This window comes from Triticum urartu, chromosome 3A (genome assembly GCF_056163025.1).
Source record: "Triticum urartu cultivar PI428250 chromosome 3A, HENAU_Tu73, whole genome shotgun sequence".
Lineage (NCBI taxonomy): Eukaryota > Viridiplantae > Streptophyta > Magnoliopsida > Poales > Poaceae > Triticum > Triticum urartu.
The window spans coordinates 125,260,341-125,271,796 of record NC_141875.1 but is presented as its reverse complement, the minus strand read 5'-3'; the positions used below and the strand labels follow the sequence as shown (position 1 = coordinate 125,271,796).

The following is an 11,456-nucleotide window of genomic DNA, read 5'->3' as shown; positions in this document are numbered from 1 at the left end:
ATATACTACCGACAAACAGTGATGGGAAATGAAACTGGAATCCAAAATCCTGTCTGTGAAAAACGAATTCAATATTTATAAATAATTTTTAAATTAAATTACTGCTACGAATGGGTGTTGGCGCTGCAAATACATGTACTCCGACTTTGTAAAATTATTCGAGATTTTGTAAGACCCAGTACATAAAGTTTGTGCTCCGACTCACAGAAAAAAAGTCTGTACCCTACTATGCGTAGATCCATTTGCTTCCTTGCGTATATATTGAATTTGCAAGGATGCACCCTCCACTGAATATTTACCCAACTTAGAATGATTCCATGCCCATTAGAAAACCTAGATGATCACCCGCAAAAAAGAAAGAACCTAGATGATACCCAACACGTTTCTGTGGGAATGAATTGCAATATACTACTTATTTGAATGAGATTTGATTGTGGAGATATAAACAATTGAATTAATAACATGTGAATCAAAATTTAAAATATATATGACTTATTGTATTTAATTATGAACAACTGTAAAATATTTGTTGAATATAAGTAGAATAATAGAATGAAAAATATTTTCTCATGCATGATTGCATGTGATAGTCTGTCTTTTTTATACATTGTTGTATGTTGGGGTGGGCCTTATCTTATTCGTAATTATATGACGATGTGACATGCTTGCATGTTGAGATAAATAATTTAGTGGGTCTACTAGGACAGTTGGTTGTGACTAATTTCGTAGTTTTTTGTTCCTTCAAGATAGTGGGTCAATTTTTTTAGATCAGATAGTGTAGTTTTTTTGGGGAATTGGATAGTGTAGTTAATTGGTGTTTATGCATGTGATTTGATGCGTGTGTGTGTCTATGTAACAAGCAAGTGCATTTTATTTTAGTATCATTTTATCACGGCCAAACAATCATGGGCCGGGATGCGTACAGCGTACGACGCAGGTGCTGCCCAAACTTTTCTCAATAAAAAAACTGGAGAGAAGAAAAAAAAGGTGGCGCATGAAAGAGAAGGGACGTACGCCCTCGTACCGACCGCTGCAAGGACAGTATCCAAACCGTCCCATCAACCAAATCAACCGCCGTTTGTGACACGACACATCTTTAATTAACCAACGGACGACTCCCTCATTTTTCTTTTCTTTTTTGATTGACTCTCTCATTTTCTAACCATGCAGGAATGCTCATCTCCGTATTTAAATTGAATGCATAAACCAAGAGTTTGGAGTGAATTGATACCGATGTTTGTTTTTATTTTTTGCCTGGAACTGATATTCCTGTTACTTGCATGCTCCCAAATTTGACTGGACATAATTATTTTTAATATCTTGACTGCATATATTCTACGGTACTCTTTTGGTCGAATAATGTGTTTTGATACTACATTACTACTAGATAGATCAGAATTGTTCCCACCACAACGTCAGTTTCCGGAATAATCCCATGTGGGAAGTCAGGGTGTTGCAATTTCATTTTGCAATGTGAGAGATTTGATTCTGTGCTGGAATGTCCATGTGTGGCTGGAGAGGAGGAGAAGTAAGACATTTTGCCCTTTGGAGCCTTAATATATAAAAATTGCAGTGGGGATTTTCCCTACTGTGTACAGTCAAAAAAGGAAGAGAAGTACTGTTGGCCGATCGAATTATTTAAGAAGCCATCTGTTTAGTGTGACGAGCGAGGGGGCGCAGCCTGCAGGGAGGGAGCAGAGTCGCGCAAGTGCATTTCACCATGAGGTAAACAGACAGACTGACCCGGCCGTGCGGGAGGTAGGGGGCACTGTCCTGTCGCCCTCGCCGCGCAAGTGCATTTCACTCGCTCGTACTACTACTCTTCATGCCGTGAGTAAACTGCGGCGTGTCGGCGTGTGCTCTCCTCTCCTCTCCTCTGGTGTGTGCAACAACGCACCGCTCGGTGAAAAGGCCGCGTCTCTTTTGGCAAAGCGATTAAAGGCAGCCCCCGGATGAGGCCAAAAGTTGCGCGAGTCACACTGTCCACAGGCACAGCACCTCACTGTCGAGGAAAAGGGAAGGCTTTAATACTGCGGGCGGGCGGGCGGCACTGCCCCTTGTTGCACACTTGCGCGACCGTGCTCGCGGGTTGGAAATTCCAACCACCGGGAAAAAGAAAACGACCAATAATATCATTCTCGAGTCATCAGTTGCTCGCGATCGACCGTGCATTTCTCTTCTCGTTGCTGCTCTGGCCTGAAAAAGGCATTTTGAAAGGGACAAGCCAGTATCCTGTGTTCGGCAAAGAAAGCGATTCGATGACAAAACGTGCATTAAGGAACAGGGGAATTTCGGTGTCGGCGGCTCTAGTCAATAAGTGTTAGATAATAACGAGATAAAACGAGACACGGGAGACACGGATTTTACGTGGAAACCCCTACGGAAGAAAACTACGGACGCACGAAGACGCAATCACTATAAGAAGGAGTATTACAAGTACAAAACGACAGACCGTCTGAGATGCGACTACATGAGGTATATATGAGGGTAATACATGAGAGTCTTTGAAGGACAAGTAGACAGGTTGTACTCGTACGCGTCGGTACCAACGCAAAGGCCCACACCGTATGTACTACGTCTAATCCAATACGGTAGAATTTGGATCACAATTTAACAATCTCCACACTGAGTCAAATTCACTCCAGTAGTCGAAGAAAGTAGACAACTTCATCCAAATCAGCATAAACACCTTGTGCGTTAAAGTCCATAGGACTAGTGAGAAATACCAACTAAGCCCGAGCAAAGCTCAAACTTATTGATCGGAACTGGCTTTGTCATCATATCAGCAGGATTATCATAAGTACTTATCTTGCATATCTTCAAATCGCCTTCAGCAACAACATCTCGAATATAATGAAATCTGATATCAATGTGCTTTGTCCTCTCATGATACATTGGATTCTTTGTAAGATATATGGCACTTTGACAGTCAGAAAATACGGTAGGGCAAGATGAATCTCCACAAAGCTCAGTGTACAAACCTCTCAACCAGATAGCTTCTTTGCATGCCTCAGAAATAGCCATATACTCGGCATCAGTAGTGGAACAAGCCACAATAGACTGCAAAGTTGCTCTCCAACTCACAGCACAACCACAAATGGTGAAAACATAACGTCTGAGTGATCTTCTCTTATCCAAATCACCAGCAAAATCAGAATCAACAAAAGCAACAAGTCCATCTCCAGTTTTCCCAAACTGTAAATAAGTATTAGAAATACCTCGCAGGTATCTGAAAATCCACTGAACTGCTTTCCAATGCTCTTTTCCAGGATTAGCCATGTATCTACTGACAACACTCAATGCATAAGATAAATTCGGACGAGAACAAACCATGGCATACATAAGTGAACCAACTGCACTCGAATAGGGAACTCTAGACATGTACTCAATATCTGCATTTGACTTAGGACATAAGGCTGATGATAATTTGAAGTGTGCAGCTAATGGAGTACTCACCGGCTTGGCATTATGCATATTAAAACGACGAAGAACTTTATCAATATATCCCTTCTGACTTAGATATACTTTTCCAGACGGTCTATCTCTGGATATTTCCATGCCAAGTATTTTCTTTGCTGCACCCAAGTCCTTCATCTCAAATTCATCACTCAATTGCTTCTTTAGTTCATTAATATCTGACATACTATTTGCAGCAATAAGCATATCATCAACATAAAGGAGCAAATAAATAGTTGAACCATTGACAATTTTCAAATAAACACAACTATCATAATTAGACATTTTGAAACCTTGAGAGAGCATAAAGGTGTCAAATCTCTTGTACCACTGTCTAGGGGATTGCTTCAATCCATGAAGAGATTTTCTTTAACTTACAAACAAGCTTTTCTTTTCCAGGAATAACAAAACCTTCAGGTTGTTCTATATAAATATCCTCTTCTAATTCTCCTTGTAAAATTGCAGTTTTAACATCCAATTGTTCAAGCTCAAGATCATGCATGGCAACAATACTAAGTAAATTGCGAATGGAGCTATGCTTCACAACAGGAGAAAAGACTTCGTTATAGTCAATACCTGAAATCTGACTGTAACCTTTAGCAACTAACCTTGCTTTATATCTTGTCTCATCATTAGGAGAAACACCTTCTTTCCTCTTGAAAACCCACTTGCAACGAATAGGTTTCTTCTCTCTAGGTAATCTTACTAAATCCCAAGTGCCATTATTTTCAAATGATTCCGTCTCATCATGCATAGCGGTCATCCACTTATTACTATCACCAGAAATAATAGCCTTGGAATATGAAGAAGGTTCAACATTATCTTCAATTTCTTCTGCAACAGATAAAGCAAAAGAAACAATATTGCACTCTTCAATTAACCTGTCAGGTTTATTAATACCTCGTCTAACTCTGTCACGTGCGAGATTCCAACTGGGCGGAACAATAGGCTGATTTCGAGTGGGAGTGACATGATCATCATTAATGACGAGTTCATCACATGCATCAACAATTTCATTACCAGATGTATCACCTAAATCAATAACATGCTCCACCTGAACAGTAGGATGTTGTTCACTCTCAACGGAAACATTAGTAGATAAAACATCATGTAACATTGCAGATTCATTAAAGATAACATTTCTGCTAATAACCACCTTCTGGGTTTCAGGATTCCAAAATTTAAAACCTTTAACACCAGACTTATACCAAGAAAGATGCACTTAACAGCCCTAGGCTCCAACTTTCCATTATCAACATGAGCATAAGCAGTGCAACCAAAAACTCTCAACTGTGAATAATCAGCAGGTGAACCAGACCATACCTCAATTGGAGTTTTCTTATTAAGAGCAATAGATGGTGAACGATTAATGAGATAACAAGCAGTGGAAGCGGCCTCAGCCCAAAAACGCCTATGCAAACCTGCATTGGACAACATGCAACGGGCTCTGGAAATAATGGCATGTTCATACGCTCTGCAACACTGTTTTGTTGAGGAGTATAAGGAACGGTGTAATATTTGACAATGCCTTCACACTTGCAATAATTCTTAAATTGCTTAGAACAGAATTCCATACCATTATCAGTGTGAAGTATCTTTACCTTCTTTTCAGTTTGTCTCTCAATCATAATCTTCCACTCCTTAAATGCTGAGAATGCTTCATATTTATGCTTCAAGAAATAAGGCCAAAATTTTCTCGAATAACCATCATAATAGTCAACATGTAACTAGCACCACCTAGTGACTTTCTGCGAGATGGTCCCCATAAATCTGAATGAACATAATCAAGAATACCTTCGGTTGTATGAGTCAAAGTGTTGAACTTCACCCTCTTGTGTTTTCCAAAGATACAATGCTCACAAAATTTCAATTTTCCAGGTTCATATCCATCAAGAAGACCTCTCTTATTTAACTCTGCCAAACCAAGTTCACTCATATGTCCAAGACGCATATGCCAAAGGTTAGCAGCATCACAATCAGAATTTTTTGAAATAACTGGAGTAGCGTTACTTGAAACAGTAGAACCTCGAAGGTAATAAAGACCATTGGTCGAACTCAAATCACCTTTCATCACAATAAGGGAACCTTTGGTGACTTTCAAAACACTATCTCCACCTGAATACTTGTACCCCTTTGCATCAAGGGCACTCATAGAAATAAGATTTCTCTTCATCTTCGGAATATACCGAACATCTGTCAAAGTTCTAATTATGCCATCAAACATCTTGATTCGAATAGAAACTATGCCTTCAATCTTGCATGGTGAATTATCAAAACCCAAAACGGAACCAGCAGAAGTAGTGGAATCAAAAGTATTAAACCAATCTCTATGTGGGCACATATGAAAAGTGCATGCAGTGTCAAGTACCCACTCATCATTGGTCTCAGCACATCCAGCAATAACGACAAGAGCATCATCGGAATTATCATCACGAGCAACGTTAGCAGAATTTTCACCTTGTTTGTTACCTTTCCTCTTTCCTTTATTCTGGAACTTGAAACAGTCTAAGATGTCATGCCCGTCTCTCTTGCAATACCTGCAATACTTCTTGTCTCTGGATTGCGACCGGCCCCTGTAGCCGTTCTTACTTTTGCCTCTGTTTCCATTATGTGAGTTCTCCTTTATTCTGCCACGAACAGATAATCCCTCGGCTTGGGATGAACTCGAACCATCATGAGGCACCATTAATTTCATCTTCTCCTTAGAGTTCAAAACTTCATAAACTTCATTAAGCATGAGAGTATCACGACTGTATAATATGGTGTCTCTAAAATTGGTATAAGAACTTGGCAGTGAACAAAGTAACATTAAAGCAGTGTCTTCCTCTTCATACTTAACCTCCATTGCAGCTAGATCAGATATGATCTCTTTAAATTCTGAAATATGATTCAAAACATTACCTCCCTCGGGTAACCTGTGCAGGAATAATTTTTGCTTCAGATGCATCTTACTGGTGAGATATTTAGTCATGCAAATCCCTTCCAGCTTTAACCAAAGAGCGGCGGCAGTTTTCTTGCTCAAAACTTCTTGCAAAATATTATTATGCAAATGGAGTTGAATTTTTTGACAAAGCCTTACGATCAATTCTTTTCTCCTCATTAGTCCAGTCCTCAATTCGGTTCTTCCCAAAACTATCTAGTGCTTCATCATAGTCGGTCTGTGACAACAACACCCGCATCTTGACTTGCCATAGGGTAAACCTTGTGTCACAGTCCAGCGGCGGACACCTGGTAGATAAATCTGTGTTCACAAAGTAGTACAAGTCGGAGTAAAATAATTCTTGACAAAATTAATATGTGGAGCAAATAAACAGAGTAAATAACACATGGTAGTATTTACGGGCAGTGGACGTAGCAATCGAAGTCAGGAAGAAAATAATCTGATCTATAGATCAGCCTTAACCACCACATGAGAAGTACTAGTAGTAGTACTAATGATCAGGTTGAACCAAAGTAGCAGCAGCAACTGGGTAGCAGCCTCGGGACTTGAAGCCTGTGCGGCACCAGCGGAACTCAGCGGATCACGTGTATACTACTCCCTAGGTTCAGACGCCGAGTTGCAGCAGAAAATGGATTTTGTCCGGACTCGGCAAACTCCTGTAGGTCTCAGCGATGCACGGGTGCAGCGGCTGTCGATCGGCTCGAATTCCTATCAGCCTCAGCGGATCGTGATGGTGGCGGCGCACGAACCCGCAACCCTAATCCTCTCGTCTCGAATCTCCTATCTGCAACTTGGCTCTGTATACCACTTGTTAGATAATAACGAGATAAAACGAGACATGAGAGACACAGATTTTACGTGGAAACCCTTGCAGGAGAAAACCACGGACGCACGAAGGCGCAATCACTATGAGAAGGATTATTACAAGCACGAAACGACAGGGCATCTGAGGTGTGACTACATGGGGTATATATGAGGGCAATACAGGAGAGTCCTTGGAAGACAAGTAGACGAGTTGGACTCGTACGCGTAGGTACCAACGCAAAGCCCCACACCATATGTACTACGTCTAGTCCAATACGGTAGAATTTGGATCACAATTTAACAATAAGCACGGCGGCGGCTTCTAAGGCGACTAGGGTTTCTGCTAGTCCGCCGTCAGCCGCCTCCTTGGCAGCGGCGGGGTGGCCGGCATCTTGATGTCCCAGATCGGCGTCTTGAAGCGTTGGCGCTGGTCTCTCTCTCTCTCTCTCCAGAATGAGTTTGATGGCTGATGCAATACACATGAAGAGGGATTGGTTTCCTGTGCAGGATGCTTCTTGATCAGGATCAACAGCCTTGTCGTGAGAGTTTGAAGTTTGGAGGCTGTTTTGCTAACCTTCCCTGAAGGGTGTTTTATCTTCAGATTTTGCTGTCCCCTAGCGATTGAAAGCTGGGGTTTTTTTGTCCTCCGGCGGCGCGGCCGACCGAGTGTTTCTTTCTACCCTCCGGCGACCACGAGCGAGACGACCGGACGAAATGAAAATTTTAACCTGGAACTGCCGGGGGCTTGGGAATGCCCCGGCGATTCGAGCGTCGCTGGACGTTCATCGAAGATGCAGCCCCGATGTGATGTTCTTGTCGGAGACTCACCTCAAGTCCTATCCAGCAGAGTACTTGCGTAAGAGATTAACTATGGATCAAAATTAGTTTGTCCTGGTGATGGAAGAAAAGTAGGTCTTATCTTGTTTTGGAATAATAATGTTAAAGTTCACAGACTAGCCCTTGATGCTACGTTCATTGATGTACAGATTGAGGAAAGAAACAATATCTTTTGGCGCTTGACTGGTTTGTACGGAGAGTTTAAGTGATTGAATAAACACTTAACATGGAGTCGCATGAGGCAACTTCACCAAAGTCACAATCTCTCATGGTTACTAATAGGAGACCTTAATGAAATCCAATTTCTCCATGAGAAGGAGGGAGGTAATCCCAGACCTCTTCAGTATATGCAAGCATTTCAAGATGCCATCGATGATTGTGAACTACATGATCTAGGATTTGTTGGGGACCGATTCACATGGTACAGAGGGAGGATTAGGGAGCGACTTGATAGGGGATTGGTGAATGACTCATGGTCAAATCTATTTCCCCAAGCATCACTGGAAAATTTGGAGTTCAAACACTCAGACCATCGCCCGATGTTACTGGATACTAACAATTATGGTCGTTGGGCCAATGGGGCTAATATACACCCAAAAAGGTTTGAGGCCTGATGGCTGCGCGAGGAAAGTTTTAGTGCGAAGGTAGAAGAAGCGTGGAGTGAAACTGGTGCTGACATTGATGTGTCTGATATTTATGAGAGATTAGACAAGATGCACTGCCAATTTCGTGATTGGGATCAGCGAGTTCTGAAGAAGACGAAAAGGAGGCTTCGTAGAGCACAAAGGGACTTAGAAAAAGTTATGACTGGGCCGATGAATGATTATAGTGAAGAGAAGAGGAAGGAACTATCAAAGTTGATTGAATATTTATTGGAGCTTGAAGAAATCCAGTTCATGCAGAGGTCCTGAGTTAGCTGGCTGAAATATGGGGACCGAAACTCTGGGTTCTTTCAAGCCTTTGCATCTGCCAGACGAAAAAGAATTTTGTGAAGAAACTCAAAGATGATAGTGGAAACTGGTTGGAAGGTATGCAAAATTTAAATCCGCATATTCTAAATTATTTCTCTCACTTGTTCACTTCAGAAGTTCAGCATACAGATCCTAGTATCTTACAAAAAGTACAATGTAAAGTGACCGACCAGATGAACACCTTCCTGATGGCGCCATTCACAAGTGATGATGTTAAAAAAGCTATTCATAGTATAGGAGATCGAAAGGCTCCTGGCCGATATGGACTCCATGCTATTTTTTTCAAGAAGTATTGGCATATACTTGGGGAATATATTACTCAGGAAGTCTTGTATGCCATCAACTCTAGAAAGATACCAACTAATTGGAATGATACCACCATTGTTATGATCCCAAAGACTGAAGCTCCTAAACTGGTAACCCAATTTCATCCCATCAGTCTTTGTAATGTTCTCTATAAGATTATATCCAAGATGTTGGCTTCCCGTTTGAAAAATATTCTGCCTGAGATTATCTCTCCCACACAAAGTGCTCTTGTGCCTAGTAGGATGATCACTGATAACATTCTGATAGCCTATGAATGTGTGCACAAAATAAAAAAAATAAAAGAACTGGTCGAACTGGACTTTGTGCTGTTAAGTTGGACATGCATAAGGCCTATGACAGGGTGGAATGGTCTTTTTTGAGAGATATGATGATCACCTTGGGATCACGAACATTGGATTGAGGTGATGATGACGCGTGTGAGCTCAGTTAAATATAAAGTTAGGTTCAACTCTCAGGAGACGGATTCTTTTATTCCCACCAGAGGTATTAGACAAGGGGACCCGCTTTCCCCTTATTTATTCCTCCTTTGTGCGGAAGGTCTCCCCAGTCTATTGCAGTATGAAGAAGAAGCTGGTGGCATAGAGGGAATTAGAGTGTGCAGGAATGCATCGTCAGTATCACACCTTTTATTCGCTGACGATTCTCTGATTCAAATGAAAGCAAATGTTCTAAATGCAGCTTCCTTATAGCATGTTCCGCAAACCTACTGTCAAAGCTCAGGGCAACTAGTGAGTTTATCTAAGTCAAGTGTATTTTTTAGTCCTAACACCCCTGTCATATCCAGGACTGAAATCTGCCAAGAATTACACATTGATACTGAAGCTCTATCTAATAAATATCTACGACTCCCGGCATTGGTTGGGGCTGATAGGCATGACTGTTTTAGACAATTATATGAAAGAATTAAAGAAAGATTAAAAGGATGGATGGAAAAGCAACTTTCATCAGGGGGGAATAAATACTCCTTAAAGCTGTAGCCCAGGCCATCCCAGTTTTTGCCATGTCTGTTTTTGCTTACCTAAGGGCGCATGGAAAGAAATCACTGATCTAATTGCCCAATTTTGGTGGGGGTGATGAGGATCATAAGAGGATGCATTGGTACTCTTGGTGGAAATTATGCTACCCCAAGAATGAAGGTGGAATGGGTTTCAGGGACCTATATTCTTTCAATTTGGCAATGCTCTCAAAGCAATGTTGGCACCTTATTACTGACCCGGGTTCTTTATGTGCTCGGGTGCCGAAGGCGAAATATTTCCCTAATGGAAGTTTACTCCAAGCAACTTTGAAAAATGGTGCCTCATTCACGTGGCAAAGTATCATGAAGGGACTAGAAACATTCAGATTGGGGTATATTTGGCGGATTGGAACAGGGGAAAACGTTAATATATGGACAGACCCTTGGGTTCCAGCGAATCCAGATAGGAAAATTATATCTACACGTGGACACACAGTCGTGACACAAGTGTCTGATTTGATAGATCTTATCACATGTACATGGGATGAGGAGTTGATAAGATCTATCTTTAATCCAACTGATGTCAGAAGAATCCTTCAGATTCCAGTTAGTCATCAGGCGTTCGACGATTTCATTGCATGGCACCCTAACAGAAGGGGCATTTTTTCAGTACGAACTGTGTAGAAATTGCAATGGACACAAAGTTTTCATGTACACGCAAACCTGCATGGACGTCCAGGTGGTTCAAACTCCCCAGAGATATGGTCTAAGCTCTGGAAACTAGTGATCCCACGTAAAGTCTCTATCTTTTTCTGGCGTGTCCTTCATGGATTACTCCCACTAAAGTCGACACTCACTAATCGGCACGTTGGCTCAAACGGAGGCTGCCCAATCTATCATCAATCGGCGCAGGATGTGCGACACCTCCTATTTGGTTGCGCTCATGCAAAGGAGTTGTGGACCAAGCTGGGAGTACTACAAGTAATTGAGGAAGCCAAGGTAATTTATCGCTCGGGATCAGTTATACTCGAGCATTTGCTACTGGCTAATGATAGTCCGGTTCCATTGAAACCAAACTTGGATGTAAAACAGATCATAGTAGTGGGTGCTGGTACTTGTGGTGGCTTCTTCGCCAAATCACACATGATGGTAAGCCTCCGCCCAA

The 11,456-nt window shown here is 41.6% G+C and overlaps 1 pseudogene; it reads left to right on the top strand.

Annotated features, from left to right (window-relative positions):
* The first annotated feature begins 7,915 nt into the window (after positions 1-7,915).
* LOC147978893 (uncharacterized) lies at positions 7,916-8,949 on the top strand (annotated as a pseudogene).
* Positions 8,950-11,456: the final 2,507 nt, after the last annotated feature.